At 38.0% G+C, this 13,846-nt stretch overlaps 1 non-coding gene across 1 annotated transcript; it reads right to left on the bottom strand.

Annotated features, from left to right (window-relative positions):
* Nucleotides 1-204: 204 nt before the first annotated feature.
* Nucleotides 205-311, bottom strand: LOC141710290 (small nucleolar RNA R71). The gene has a single exon (XR_012570817.1). It is a non-coding gene; the product is annotated as a small nucleolar RNA R71 (small nucleolar RNA).
* Nucleotides 312-13,846: the final 13,535 nt, after the last annotated feature.

Consider the following 13,846-nt stretch of genomic DNA (forward strand, 5'->3'; position numbering starts at 1 on the left):
CACATCAGAGATTTCATCAAGATCTGCGACACTTTCAAGTTCAATGGAGTTTTTGAAGTTGCTATTAAGATGAGGCTTTTCCCATTCTCTCTGCGGGATAAAGCTAAGTGATGGTTGCATTCTCTACCATCAGGGTCTATCACCAAGTGGGAGGATCTTGCGCAAAAGTTCTTAACTAAATTCTTTCCTATGGCGAAGACAGCTGCAATCAGAAATGCACTTACTCAATTTGCTCAGCAATCTGGAGAATCTTTATGTGAGGCTTGGGATCGATATAAGGAGATGCTTAGGAAGTGTCATCATCATGGGATGCCTGAGTGGATGATCATTAACTGTTTCAATAATAGTTTGGGTGCTACTTCTAGACCCATATTTGATGCAGCATCAGGAGGAGCCTTGTGTGCTAAAAGCTACGATGAAGCTTATCAATTGATTGAACTGAGGGCTGCTAATGAATACCAGAATCCGACTCAAACACTATCTCAGGGCAAGGTAGCGGGAATTCTGGAGTTGGATGCAGCTACTGCTATAGCTTCTCAACTTAAAGCTTTGACGATGAAGGTGGATTCTCTGTTTAATTATGGAGTTAATCAGACCACTAGTGTCTGTGAGCTTTGTGCTGGTGCCCATGAGACTGGTCAGTGTGCCATTTCTAGTGAATCAGCTTAGTTCGTGAGCAACTTTTAGAGGTCGCAGCAACCTGTACCAGCCACCTATCATCCTAACAACCGCAATCATCCTAACTTAGTTGTAGCAACACTCAGATTGCGGTTCAGCAGCCTTATCAACAATATCCAACCAAGCAGTACAACCCCCCTGGTTTTCAGCAACCGCAATATGCACCAAGGCAACAACTCCAGCTGCAACAGTCTAATGAAAAATCTGAACTGAAAGAGTTGAGGTTCATGTGCAAGAGCCAAGCAGTTACTATCAAGACCTTGGAAAATCAAATTGGGCAAATTGCCAATGCCTTGTTAAATCATCAACCTGGTACTCTTCCTAGTGACACTGAAGTACCAAGACAGAGGGAAGCTAAAGAGCAGGTAAAGGCAATTACATTAAGGACTGGGAAGGTTGTAAATCCCGAACACTCTCAACTTTTGGATGAAAAAGCTGTAGCTGAGGAAGAAGTGCAGAAGGAAGCTGAAGTGGAACCAAGGAAGACTATTGTTGAATACACTCCTCCTGAGGGTAATATAGGGGAGAAATAGATACATCCTCAACCTCCCTTTCCTAAGAGTCTGCAGAAAAAGTTGGATAAGAAGTTTGAAAAGTTTCTGGAGGTGTTCAAGAAACTTCACATCAATAGACCTTTCACTGAAGCTCTTGAAAAAATGCCGAGTTATATGAAGTTTATGAAAGGTATACTTTTTCGGAAGGTGAAGCTTGATGACTTGGAGACAGTTGCTCTCACAGAGGAATGCCAATGTTGTGCTGCAACAGAAGTTGCTTTCGAAGCTTAAAGATCCTAGAAGCTTCACTATTTCTTGCATTATTGGAAAGGTGTCGTTCGACAAATGCTTATATGACTTGGGAGCTAGCATCAATCTTATGCCCTTGTCAATCTTCAAGAAGTTGGACTTACCTGATCCAAAGCCTACTTATATAACTCTGCAGCTGGCTGATCGTTCTATTATATATCTGCGAGGCATTGTTGAGGATGTTTAGGTCAAGGTGGATAAACTCATCTTTCCTGCTGATTTTGTAATTCTGGATTTCGAGGAGGATAAGAAGATTCCCATAATCTTGGGAAGACCGTTCTTGGCTACTGGTCAAACCTTGATAGATGTGCAGAAGGGTGAGCTCACCATATGAGTGCTGGATCAGGATATAACTTTTAATGTGTTCAATGCTATGAAATTCCCTACGGAAAATGAGGAGTGGTTAAAGGTAGAGTAGGTCGATTCTGTGGTTACTTCAGAACTTGATTAGTTGTTAAGGTCTGATGTCTTAAAAAAGGCCTTGTTGGGGAACTCGGATAGTGAAGATGATGAAGGTGATGAGCAATTGCAATATCTGAATGCTTCTCCCTGGAAGAGAAAGATGGATATACCTTTTGAATCTCTTAGAATTGAGGAGCTGAACAAATTTCCCAAGTGCCTCAAGCCATCTATTGAGGAAGCTCCTACACTTGAGCTTAAACCATTGCCTGAACACTTAAGGTATACTTTTTTAGGTGTTGCATCTACTTTGCCTTTTATTATTGTATCTGATATTTCAGGTAGTGATGGGAAAAACTCTTAAGAATTCTGAGAGAATTCAAATCGGTAATTGGATGGATGATAGCAGATATTAATGGAATCATCCCTTCTTATTGTATGCATAAAATTCTGCTAGAGGAAGGTAGCAAGCCTACTGTTGAGCAATAAAGAAGGCTAAATCCAATCATGAAAGAAGTTGTGAAGACAGAAATTTTCAAATGGCTAGATGCATGAATCATCTATCCCATTTCTGACAGTTCTTGGGTGAGTCCTATTCAGTGTGTACCAAAGAAAGGAGGTATCACCGTTGTTGCTAATGAGAAGAATGAGATCATTCCTACTCGAACAGTCACGGGGTGGAGAGTTTGCATGGATTACAGGAAGCTAAACTAGGCCACAAGAAATGATCACTTCCCTCTGGCGTTAATTGATCAGATGCTTGACAGATTGGCTTGTACTATTGTCTTCTGGATGGCTATTCGGGCTATTATCAGATTTATATTGCTCCGGAAATCAGGAAAAAAGAACTTTCACTTGTCCATTTGGTACTTTCGCCTTTAGAAGAGTTTCTTTTGGTTTGTGTGGAGCACCTGCCACATTTCAGAGATGCATGATGGTTATCTTCTCTGACATGATTGGTCAGAATGTGGAGATGTTTATGGACGACTTCTTAGTGTATGGAGATTCATTTGATGAGTTCTTGCGGAATCTTGGCGATGTTCTTAAAAGGTGTGTTGAGACCAACTTGGTTCTCAACTGGGAGAAATGTCACTTTATGGTGTGACAGGGCATTATTCTTGGTCACAAGGTCTCTAGTAAGGGTCTTGAAGTGGATAAAGCCAAGGTGGGGGTCATTGAAAATATTGCTCCACCAATTTATGTTAAGGGAGTTCGCAGCTTTATTGGTCATGCGGGTTTCTATAGGCGGTTCATCAAGGACTTCTCAAAAATTTCTAAACCTTTATGCAATCTTCTGGAGAAGGATGTCCCGTTCAAGTTTGATGACGAGTGACTAGATACTTTTGAGTTCTTGAAGAAGAGTTTAATCACGACACCCGTCATAACTGAACCTGATTGGAATGAACCTTTTGAGATGATGTGCGATGCAAGTGACTATGCAGTTGGAGCAGTTCTTGGGCAGAGAAAGAACAACATATTTCATACGGTCTACTATGCTAGTAAGACCTTCAATGGTACTCAACTGAATTATACTACTACTGAGAAAGAACTTTTGGCTATTTTCTACGGTTTTGAGAAGTTTTGATCTTATTTGCTTGGGAGAAAGGTAACAGTTTTCACTAATCATGCTGCAATTCGATATCTCGTCTCGAAGAAGGACTCGAAGCCTAGATTAATTTGATGGGTTCTTTTGCTTCAGGAGTTTGAATTAGAGATCAAGGACAGAAAAGGTACTGGGAATCAAGTCGTTGAACATCTCTCGCATTTGGAAGATCCAAGTGCAACTTCACAGGACAAGACATTGATAAATGAGTCTTTTTGTAACACCCCCAGATCCGGGATCGGGAATCCTGGTCGTCATGAGTTCCATCTCCCTTAATAATACTTAATCTTAACAATCAACCAACTGTTGCGTACTGTGACCCCACAATATACACACACACACACCACAAGTTATAGTCTCAGAGATGACTACCAAAAAATAACACAAGTCATTTTATTAAACAATTATAAGCCATTACACCTCAAAAGGGTTTCTGAATAAATTTACATTTCTTTGTCATTATTACAATTCATATTATACATAAGTCTGGTTCATCAATAGTTGAAAATCTAGCCTATTGGTAGCTCCTACCTCAGCTACGGCGGCATCAATGCTTCCGGAAAACTGCGAAACGTTTTCTAACCGCTTGCGAATTGGAAGCTTGGTCTTGTTCATCTTTTCTATCTGTTGTTGTGTGATGAAAGAAGAAAGCAAGGGTGAGCAACAAGCCCACCAAAATAATGTGTATAATGATTAACAATATATGAGCATTCTCATAGTACTCAAGAAAGTCTTGGTCAAGAAGAAATAAACCAAGTTTGATATCTTAACGCGACCAAGTCGCAAAATATTCAGTATATATATTTATATACTTTTCACAATATTTGAAATCCTCTGACATGTATAACATCCACAGAGTTCCAGTTTATAACTTTATAAAAAATATCGTTGCAAGGTGATCTCATATATCTAATCTTGTCTCAACATTTTTCTGAAACCTTTGTCATTCATAAGACAATCATTAACTAGATATAAGTTTAAAAGATGAAGTTACAAGATACTCCAATATACTTATATCTTTTCCGAATACTACTTGAACTACCACCGTTCAATGTATAAATAGTCCATCCCATAGATTAAGCTACAAGACAAAACTTGTATAGAATTAATCATTGAAATATCATCAAAATAAAATGAAGTTATGAGATACTTCATTTGATGCAAATATCAATTTGGAAACTTGACCCTGCCAACACTCAACAATCGCCCAACCGTAGCCTTTCTATCGAAGTGCTCTGGGTAGTGTTGCAGAAATATCCAACTGGATGATGAACTCATTACGGGAGTTTACCGTGCCAGGAAGACCACTTACGATGATCAGTCGTAGTGGTGCAACCCCACCATTTTCTACATGTAGAGGAGAACCTGTCGGATTTACTTGTCAACCGAACACTGGACTCCTAAGGAATGGACCATCTTAGCGGAACTTCCGGGCCATTTGGGCCAATATAATAAGGCTGGGCCGGCGCCACTCGACCACTTACGCCACTCCTAGTTCAGATGAAATCCATGACTCTGAAACGTAAAGCTCGTTCCCCCTTTCCCCAAGTAGAAACTTGTTGATACGACTCCACCAAGAAGACGTATCTAGTTGGAAAGGAGAACTCACCGATATTTCCCAGGCGATGCCTGTTAATGGATTAACTTGTTCCAAGAATTTTACTTCCCGAGTGTTGGGTAATTAATCAGAAAATTCTTTTATCAAAATAGCAACCTTGTTGCGAATATACAATACACCACAGAGCCGGATCCCTCAGGTTTTGAGCGAGTATTTAAATCCCCTTCGAAAGGAGGATCTTTAATATAAAAATGAGTTTTGGGATCCGCTCTAACTTTTAAAATCATTTTGAAGACTCGCAAAACATTTTTAAGAATGTTTGGAGTGATGCTGATTTAATAAAATAAATCAGTCCCAATATATTAGAAAATATTTGAATATTATTATTTAAATAATATTCTTATAAAGAATAATCTTTATAAAAATAATTGAAGCAGAAGTTTTAAAACTTATACTTGCAATGTATATTAAATAACCAAAGATATACTTATACGAAAGTACTATCTTTATTTGAATAATCAAAAGTGAGTTTGATTATCGACACATTATTCTTTAATAAAATTAATAATAATATTTAGTAAATAGTCGGAGTCATAAGTCCTTGAATGAATATTCAAATAATAATATTCATTAATAAATTAAGCGGAGTCATAAGTTCTCGAATGAATATTCAAAATAATATTCAATAATAAAATAAACGGGGTCATAAGCCCTCGAATGAATATTCAAAATAATATTCATTAATAAAATAAAGTTATCGAATAAACCTTATTTGATTCATAGTTTTAAAAACTATTCATATATATATATAAATATATATTATACTCGGGAGCATCGACTCCCGGTTTTAGAAAATGTTCACCTCTGGGTCCCCTATACTAAGGGTATATGCAATTTACCGCTTATCTCTAGCATAGGTATTATCAACTGAATCAACAGATATATGTATCAAGATTACGAAACAGGCATGCATATATTGCTATAATATATCGCAAGAATTTTCTAAATAGCCATTATGCATCTATCACAAGATAATGCATGTACAAATGTATACATCACAACAACAGTATAACGGATAGAAAACTTGCCTGAGCGACTGGGGGTTATGAATGGCTTGGGATGAGTCCGGTAACCTATAAACAACATATAAGTTGGAATTAAACCAAAGTCACTTATAAATCTATACTTTAACCAATTTAGACTCTAACGCTCGCTTTGCGCTTACTGATTCTCTTAAGTCGCTCGAGTACCCTCGGCTCCACCATTTTTAATAAATTAACCATTAAGAGTTTTAAGGCGATTCTTTCGCGAGTGTCTTACCAACTTCCTAATACACTTTACATAAATGTTTCATACTCCAATTAGTCCTTTTAGGTCTTTAACCTATGTTTCAAAGTAAGGCGAGTGGTAATGGTTCGTTCGCGAAACGACGTTACTTAAAACGGTCGTTTCTCCTAAACCATACATCGGAATCAAACGAACCACATATCAAAACGAAGCTCATAACATGAACTATCTAATCATGGCAATGGTCAAAACCTAGCAGTGAGTTCACGGGTCCTAATGTTAAGAACAAAACAGTCTAAAGTAAATCGGACATTACGACGGCTATGTTTACGCGATTACCCAAATTTATACTACTCCAAATCAACCCTCAATCAACCCACAATCAACATCCCAATCAAAACTCCATCCATATTTCACCATAACAGCCCCAACAACTCAACATTATCAATTTATACTATTCTCAAACATGAATTTAAACTATACTTAAGTTCATTAATCAACAATCTAAGAATTACAACTCCAAAAACTTCACAAAACCAACAAACCTCTACATACACAACAATCAAGCCTCTCATGAATTATAACAACAAAACTAAACCTAATACTCAAGTAAAGTTAGGGTTTGGAGGGGTTATACCTTCCTTGGAGAGTGGAGAATCAAGTAATTAGCTTGGAATCACCCTTAAAAGTCCTTATCCAAGCTTAATCTAAACAAAAACTCAAGAACAAAAATTTTAGTTCTTGAAAAACACTATTCACCATCTTCTTCCATGATTTTTAGGAAGATATTGTGAATGATTTAGGAGCTCAAACTTATAGGATAGCTATATCTATGCATAAGGAGTCTTAGATAATTACCTTGCTAATTATCAAAGCTTGGAACTAGGATTTTGAATTTCTTGCTTTGAAGAAGAAGAAAAAGCCGAGAGCTTTGATGAAGAATGGTGAGATAGCTTTTTGTTTTTGGTGAAAATGAAATGTTTTGGCTTGGTTGGTTGTTTTTTGATTTGTTTTGTTTTGTTTTATTACCTTTTTACCATGGTAACTTTTGTGTGGTTCTAATTCAACCAAAAACACACTTTGCTTGGTCATACTTATGTCACCATGTGATGTCACCCTCCTACCTTTGTCCTCTTCTTATTGGTTTGATGACATCATCCCCACTAACCTCTTTGATTAGCTTCTAATTACTTGGCTAATGACCGCTGATCTGTTATACGGTTCGCTTAACTTTCGTTTTCGTTTATCGTTTGAGGGATCACACCCGGGATCTTATTACTTGGGTTTCCTTAACCTTTCTCAATACATTATATTCCTTTTATGATCCTCTCTTATAATCCTTGAATTTAAATCCTTTTTATCCTGTTACCTTATACTCAATTCTTTCGGTATCTGGTGGATTTTCGGGAAAAATTAAAGTGTTCAGATTTGAATTCTGACGATCTTTACATACACTTATATACCACATAGAGTACTAATAATATCCCAGAAGATCAATAAAAGAACCCCTACATAGTGTGGCATAAAAAATTTTCTTATTCAGCATAATCAGCAAAACACTATTCATAAGGGTTTCAAAAATTCCAAAAATTGGGGTTATTACAGCCTCCCCTCCTTAAAAGGATTCTGTCCCGGAATCAGATAGAAAATGAGTAGGGATACTTTCTTAACATTGCACTTTCTAACTCTTACGTAATTTTCCCACATTGTGGTTCTACCATCAAACTCTGACTAGTTTGATAACTCTTCTCCTAAGTATTTGTCCATTTTTGATCTATAACCCTTTTTGGTTGCTCCATGTAGGTTACTTCTGGTTGCATGTCTATGCGCTCATATGCCCCTATTTATCTGGCATCCGAATTACACTTCCTTAACATTGATACATGAAACACGTTATGACTTGCTACATGTTCGGGGGTAGGGCTAGCTCGTATGCTAACTTCCCAATATGTCTTAATACCTCAAAGGGTCCAACAATTCGTAGGCTTAGCTTTCCTTTCTTTTTGAACCTCATCAATCATTTCCAAGGGATACCTTTAACATTACTAGGTCCCCTATTCCCTATTCTTTGTCCTTTCGTGTCAAATCAACATACTTTTTATGTCCATCTTGGGCTACTACCAGCCGTCCTCTAATTAGATCTATTATATCCTTGGTCCTCTTGACCATTACTGGTCTGAGCATCTTGCGCTCTGCAACATCATCCTAACATAAGGGAGATCGGCATTTTCTTCCCTCAAAGATTTCATAAGACGACCTCTCAATACCTGACATACGATCTATTATCGTGAGAAGACTCAATTCGCGTTAAGTGATCATTCCAAATTCTTTCAAGTCTATTGCACAGACTCTCATTATAGTTTTTAGCATTAGAGCTTTTGCTTCTCACTACCCATTCTTTTCCAGTTCGTAGTCGTTACTATCTTCCGTACATAATACTATACTAATTACACTTTTGCTCGATAGCATTCTATAACCTTTTAATAACCACGTCAACCTTAGTATCACGAACGTGTTAGAATCAAAATACCACCACATTGATACTACTCCCTTCTAGCTGCTTCTATCTTCGAAAGCTTGATCCATGATATAGAAGTAAAGGAATTTATTGAGAGATCACTATGATCATGAACACTTGTTCTATTGCATAGTTAGTATAGAAGGTGGCCAGCCTTTAGTACTTGACAAGCAATTAAACAATAGATGGTATCCTACTCGGCTTCTATCACACAGATAGACAGTCATTCGGCAATACCTCCCCTTCTGGAAGGGTTGTTCTTCTCAGCTTATATGAAATGAAAAGAAGAGAAAAGAACGAATTGAAGAGAATTGTATATATGAAAAAAAAAATATACTGCCACAAAATATCTGGCTTGGAACCTACCTCTGAACTATAGAGGTTTGTCATAGGAGAACAAAACATATGTGTATATATATCAATCATCAAGTATTATCGCATCATATTTTGCATGCTTAAATATTTTTGTTATTCCGTCCATCATTCTATGGACCCATGCTCTTCCTCGAGCTTATACTCAATCACCTTTGAAACTCCCTCGACATCGAAAATCGAATCTGGAATCTCATTTTATACATCGTCGTTACTTAGAATTATATGCTTGCACCGCAACCTTCCTCGTATAGTAATACGACTCTCTATTGATAAGAAGGAATAAGTATTCAATAGGTAGATAATCTACTTAATTAGTTTATCAATGATAACTTATACATCACCACAACCCGATTAGTGGTACTTAATCTCAACATCCATTCCAATACAACTCTCACGGTTGTAATCGACTCATTACTCGCAGAATCATTGCTGCACTACTAGGGTCCACCGTTGACCTACTGTAATCATTCATTTTCCATGAAGTCTTAATAGCTAACTAAACGGAGTCCATGCATCTCGTATCGAATTCTTCTAAGGAGGTAACATGATCACCGTTCATGATTCATGAAGAACACTCCTGAACTTGACGTACCTATGACATGAAGCAGATAAAATTGCAGAAGAGTTTCAATGAAGGCAACGATAGCAGGTTAATACCATTCTTAATCTTATGACTTTATTGGGAGACATGCATCTCAAAGGTTCATTTAGTCATTTCGTAACATGGTCCTGGCTTATCTCAAGATAGTACCTTCTAAGATAGATAGCCCGCTCATGGCGATTATACGAATTAAACCTTTAACAAACTACAATTACAGTTGGGTATTGCACAATCATCAGAAGGAATGTCAATCTTCCAACCCATAATACAACCTTTACGGCTTCAACCATTATCACTGTATTCCTTTGGCACGAGCACCTATAATTGCTCTCTTACACTTAAAGTGTCGGCCACCTCTTTGGCATTTCCTGATAGTAAAATTTCCTTACAATTAATGTCATTTGAACGATCTCCAACTAAATTTTCTACCTCATTTCCAATCACTGCTTGTGTGAAGATGTTTTCCTTAAAATCTGATGAGTAAAAAAAATACCACCATTTTTTTTCCATAAGTTATTGCCTCAGTCTTTTAGAGGTTAATCATTGTCACGACTGACTCTCGATCATACTTAGGATGTCTCTTATCTTGGGTCCTTCTTGTTTTCACCATTCTTGACCTTTGTTGGGTTCAATCTATACTTTCTCATGGTTTAACATGTGCCCCACTTGGAATTATTATAATTACGTCATATTCCCTTTATCAACATTTCCATTCTTGAGAATTTTGAATATTACCTTTCTCCTTGTAAAACTTCTAAGGTTATCCTTGAATCGTTCCTCCTGTATTCCCTAGATACAGGGCATATCAAGATACCATTTATTAATACCAGAATCATTGTCTATATAATTCTGAAAAATTTCTCCACTGATTCTTAAAGGTTGTTATTACCTTAATCCTTTCAAATTTATACGGTCAAAACTCATATGATCCCTATTAAGGATGAAATGCCAACCTTTATGCATTCCCCTAGGATTCATTTTAAGTTACCGATGTTCTATCCTTAATTCCACCTTTAAAAAGGTACATGCATCCTTCCATGGATAAATCAAGTCATATATCCCTGATAAGGGTGTCTTATTCAATCATTCCCACCTCGATAGTATATGCCTAATTTCACAATAACATCTGTATTCAAAATGAGGTCAATCAATATGGCCTCCAAAAGATAACAACGGTTATCCGCTTTTCTTGCCTAATTTGGTGACGATAACAAGGATATTCTGGAAGATATTGGTCGTGTTCAATGTGAACTTCTTCTTAATAATTCCTTATTTACTTTTGTTGTTTATCTCAACAGTCACCTCAATGCTGGGATATCTTTCATACCTGGCGTCTCCTTTTCTGGGTATCAAGCCACCGGTCTTACACTTCACATTCTTGAAGGTCACTTCCTTCATCCAATTTTCCTAATTTCTTACTTCCTTGTCTCCTCCCAACCTACAGGGGATAAAATATAAGTATCTCTTATGCCTTCAACCATCAATTTTAACTCATGGTGAATCACCCTCATCCTGACGATTACATACTTTTCTATTTCTATTGCTACGAGTCTTTAGGGTTTCCTCATACCCAACTCCCTTATCATTCCTCAAACTCTATTTCCTTTATATTCCTTTTCACTTCAGTTTCTTTTTATTTTCCTTTCTCTTATCATTATTTCACGAACCAACACAACATAAGCATTGATTTCAAACATCCCGTCATTCTGGATTCGTGTCCTCAAAACGAATCTTGACAACTTTTACAACTTAGATTCATAATTCATCATACTCGTCTACCTTTGTTCTGGTTCTAAAGCTTTTACACTATCTCCATAACCTTGGGAAGTACTTTCCTGAAAACAATTGACTGAACTTAAATCAGTTTATTATAATCTCTTGCTCCGTGCCTTCCTTGGCCTTTCACCAGCGGGTAGCCTCTCTCTTAAGAGGGTAAGTGACAAAAACAGTCTTTTGTGATTCGTCAATCATTTAGAATCTCAAATGATTCCTATATTTCCTTTAGTCAGGCTCTTACCTCGACTGGGTCAGCCTGTTCCTTGGAACTCTGAGAGCTTAGTGACTAAAAGGTCATGAAAGAATTTCCTACCGCATTGTTTCCTTAAGGTGGTGGTTGGGGATAAGAGTCTAAGTTCTCTTTTTTTTTAGACAGGTCCATGAATTGCCGTATAGGAGTACCGTCTTGGGTCTCCTTTCCTTACTCGACTTTCTGTTTCCTTAGTATGAAATGTTTCATCCTTCTCCCATACTTGGGGTTATCTTATACGTTAAAATCCTCATTTTCCACTTCATTATATTCTGGGTTCCTTATATCTTAATTACGACCTCCCTGATTATCACATTCAAGGTTTGCCCCTAATCTTATTCCTCATGGGGCATATGCTTAGAAAAATTTTGAGAATCTCTGGATATTTGTCTTACTTACTTTGCTTAAGTCTTTCCCTCGTTCTGTCCTTGCATGATTGCAAATTATGAATTCTTAAGTTCTATAAACTTCATGACACTCTCTTAAGTGTTTATAGTGCAATTAACAATATGAACTTATCACAAACAAACTGATCTGAACTGAAATTAACGAATATATACATAACCATTTGTTCGAGGGTACAACAACTGAACATATTAAAAAGAATTACATCATTTGATCTGATCGCTTCTATCCCAAAAGTACTACCATAGATAATCATCTAGTCATTAAAACTAATCATTCATAACTTAGGCTAATCCTCCAAAAGCGGTGCTACATGAAATTCTTATCAGATTGCTCAGACTCTGCACACTATTATGGATCAAGAAATGCGGGCACGCACGACATCCCTAACCTGCTCCATTAAAGCGGTGATGAGGTCTAGGATAGTTGCAAGTAGAGCTGGATCAATCTGACCCTCAAGATGGCCTCTAGCTGTAACACGGGTGGTAGCCTCAATCCTTTCCATGCTATGAGCTAATCCTGCCGGAAGTACCCCACCCTCAATCCTCCGTGCAGTAAGTCGATCCAACAGATCACTCCTAACATTACGGGCCTCAGACAGGCCACCCAAAGTCATATAATAATTGGCGATAAGAGAAGCCTGAGTGGTAGCATCTAGCAGTCCATGGGTGCAGGTGGTACAAGCCCAGGGGATACAAATAGATAACCAAGCACGGTATCAGGTGACAATGGTGCAGGAGATAAAGGTGGCATTTCCTCAGTAGGTGCTGGGCTCTACAGGGGAGGGAACAGGAATTGGTGGAACCTCATTGATGTCTTCAGGAACCTCTGGAAGAGGGTCTGATACTGGTGTAATTGGTGTCGGGGAAGGCCCCACTCCTCCTGCCCTCATTAACCTTTGTGCCCTTGGTAACTCTTCATCCTCTAGTGCCACCCTCGCGACCATTCTTGCTCTGGTAGTCGCCCTGACTACGGTCATCAATTCCTCAGCGGTCCTCTCTTCATTCTCGCCAGGATCCTCCCCGCGATCCTCCTCAGCAACAATCCCTTCTGGGATAACATCCTCAACCGTAACATTCTCAATATGAATCTCATCCGGTCCCTCGTTAGGGTACTCTATCGGATTCACAATTTGATCTCCAACATGTAATAAAACATCCTCATGCTGATGCTCATGAACCTCAGGGTTCGGTGCCCCGCTGCCCTATACAAGAACGAACTATGTTACTATCATAATATTTATAAGGGTTCCCGTAAGGGTTTTAACTGTCAGTACTACGTTAGGTAGCCCGACTATGAAATTGGCAAGAGTTCTTATTATCTGAGTGAACTTATTATCTTAACGTCACATCATCTCTGAGGTTTATAACGCTTAGCTCTGATACCATTTCTGTAACACCCCCAGATCCGGGGTCGGGGATCCGGGTCGTCACGAGTTCCATCTCCCTTAATAATACTTAATCTTAACAATCAACCAACTGCTGCGTACTGTGACCCCACAATATACACACACACACCACAAGTTATAGTCCCAGAGATGACTACCAAAAAATAACACAAGTCATTTTATTCCCCAATTATAAGCCATTACAC

The sequence above is a fragment of the Apium graveolens genome, chromosome 2, assembly GCF_009905375.1.
Source record: "Apium graveolens cultivar Ventura chromosome 2, ASM990537v1, whole genome shotgun sequence".
NCBI classification, from domain to species: domain Eukaryota; kingdom Viridiplantae; phylum Streptophyta; class Magnoliopsida; order Apiales; family Apiaceae; genus Apium; species Apium graveolens.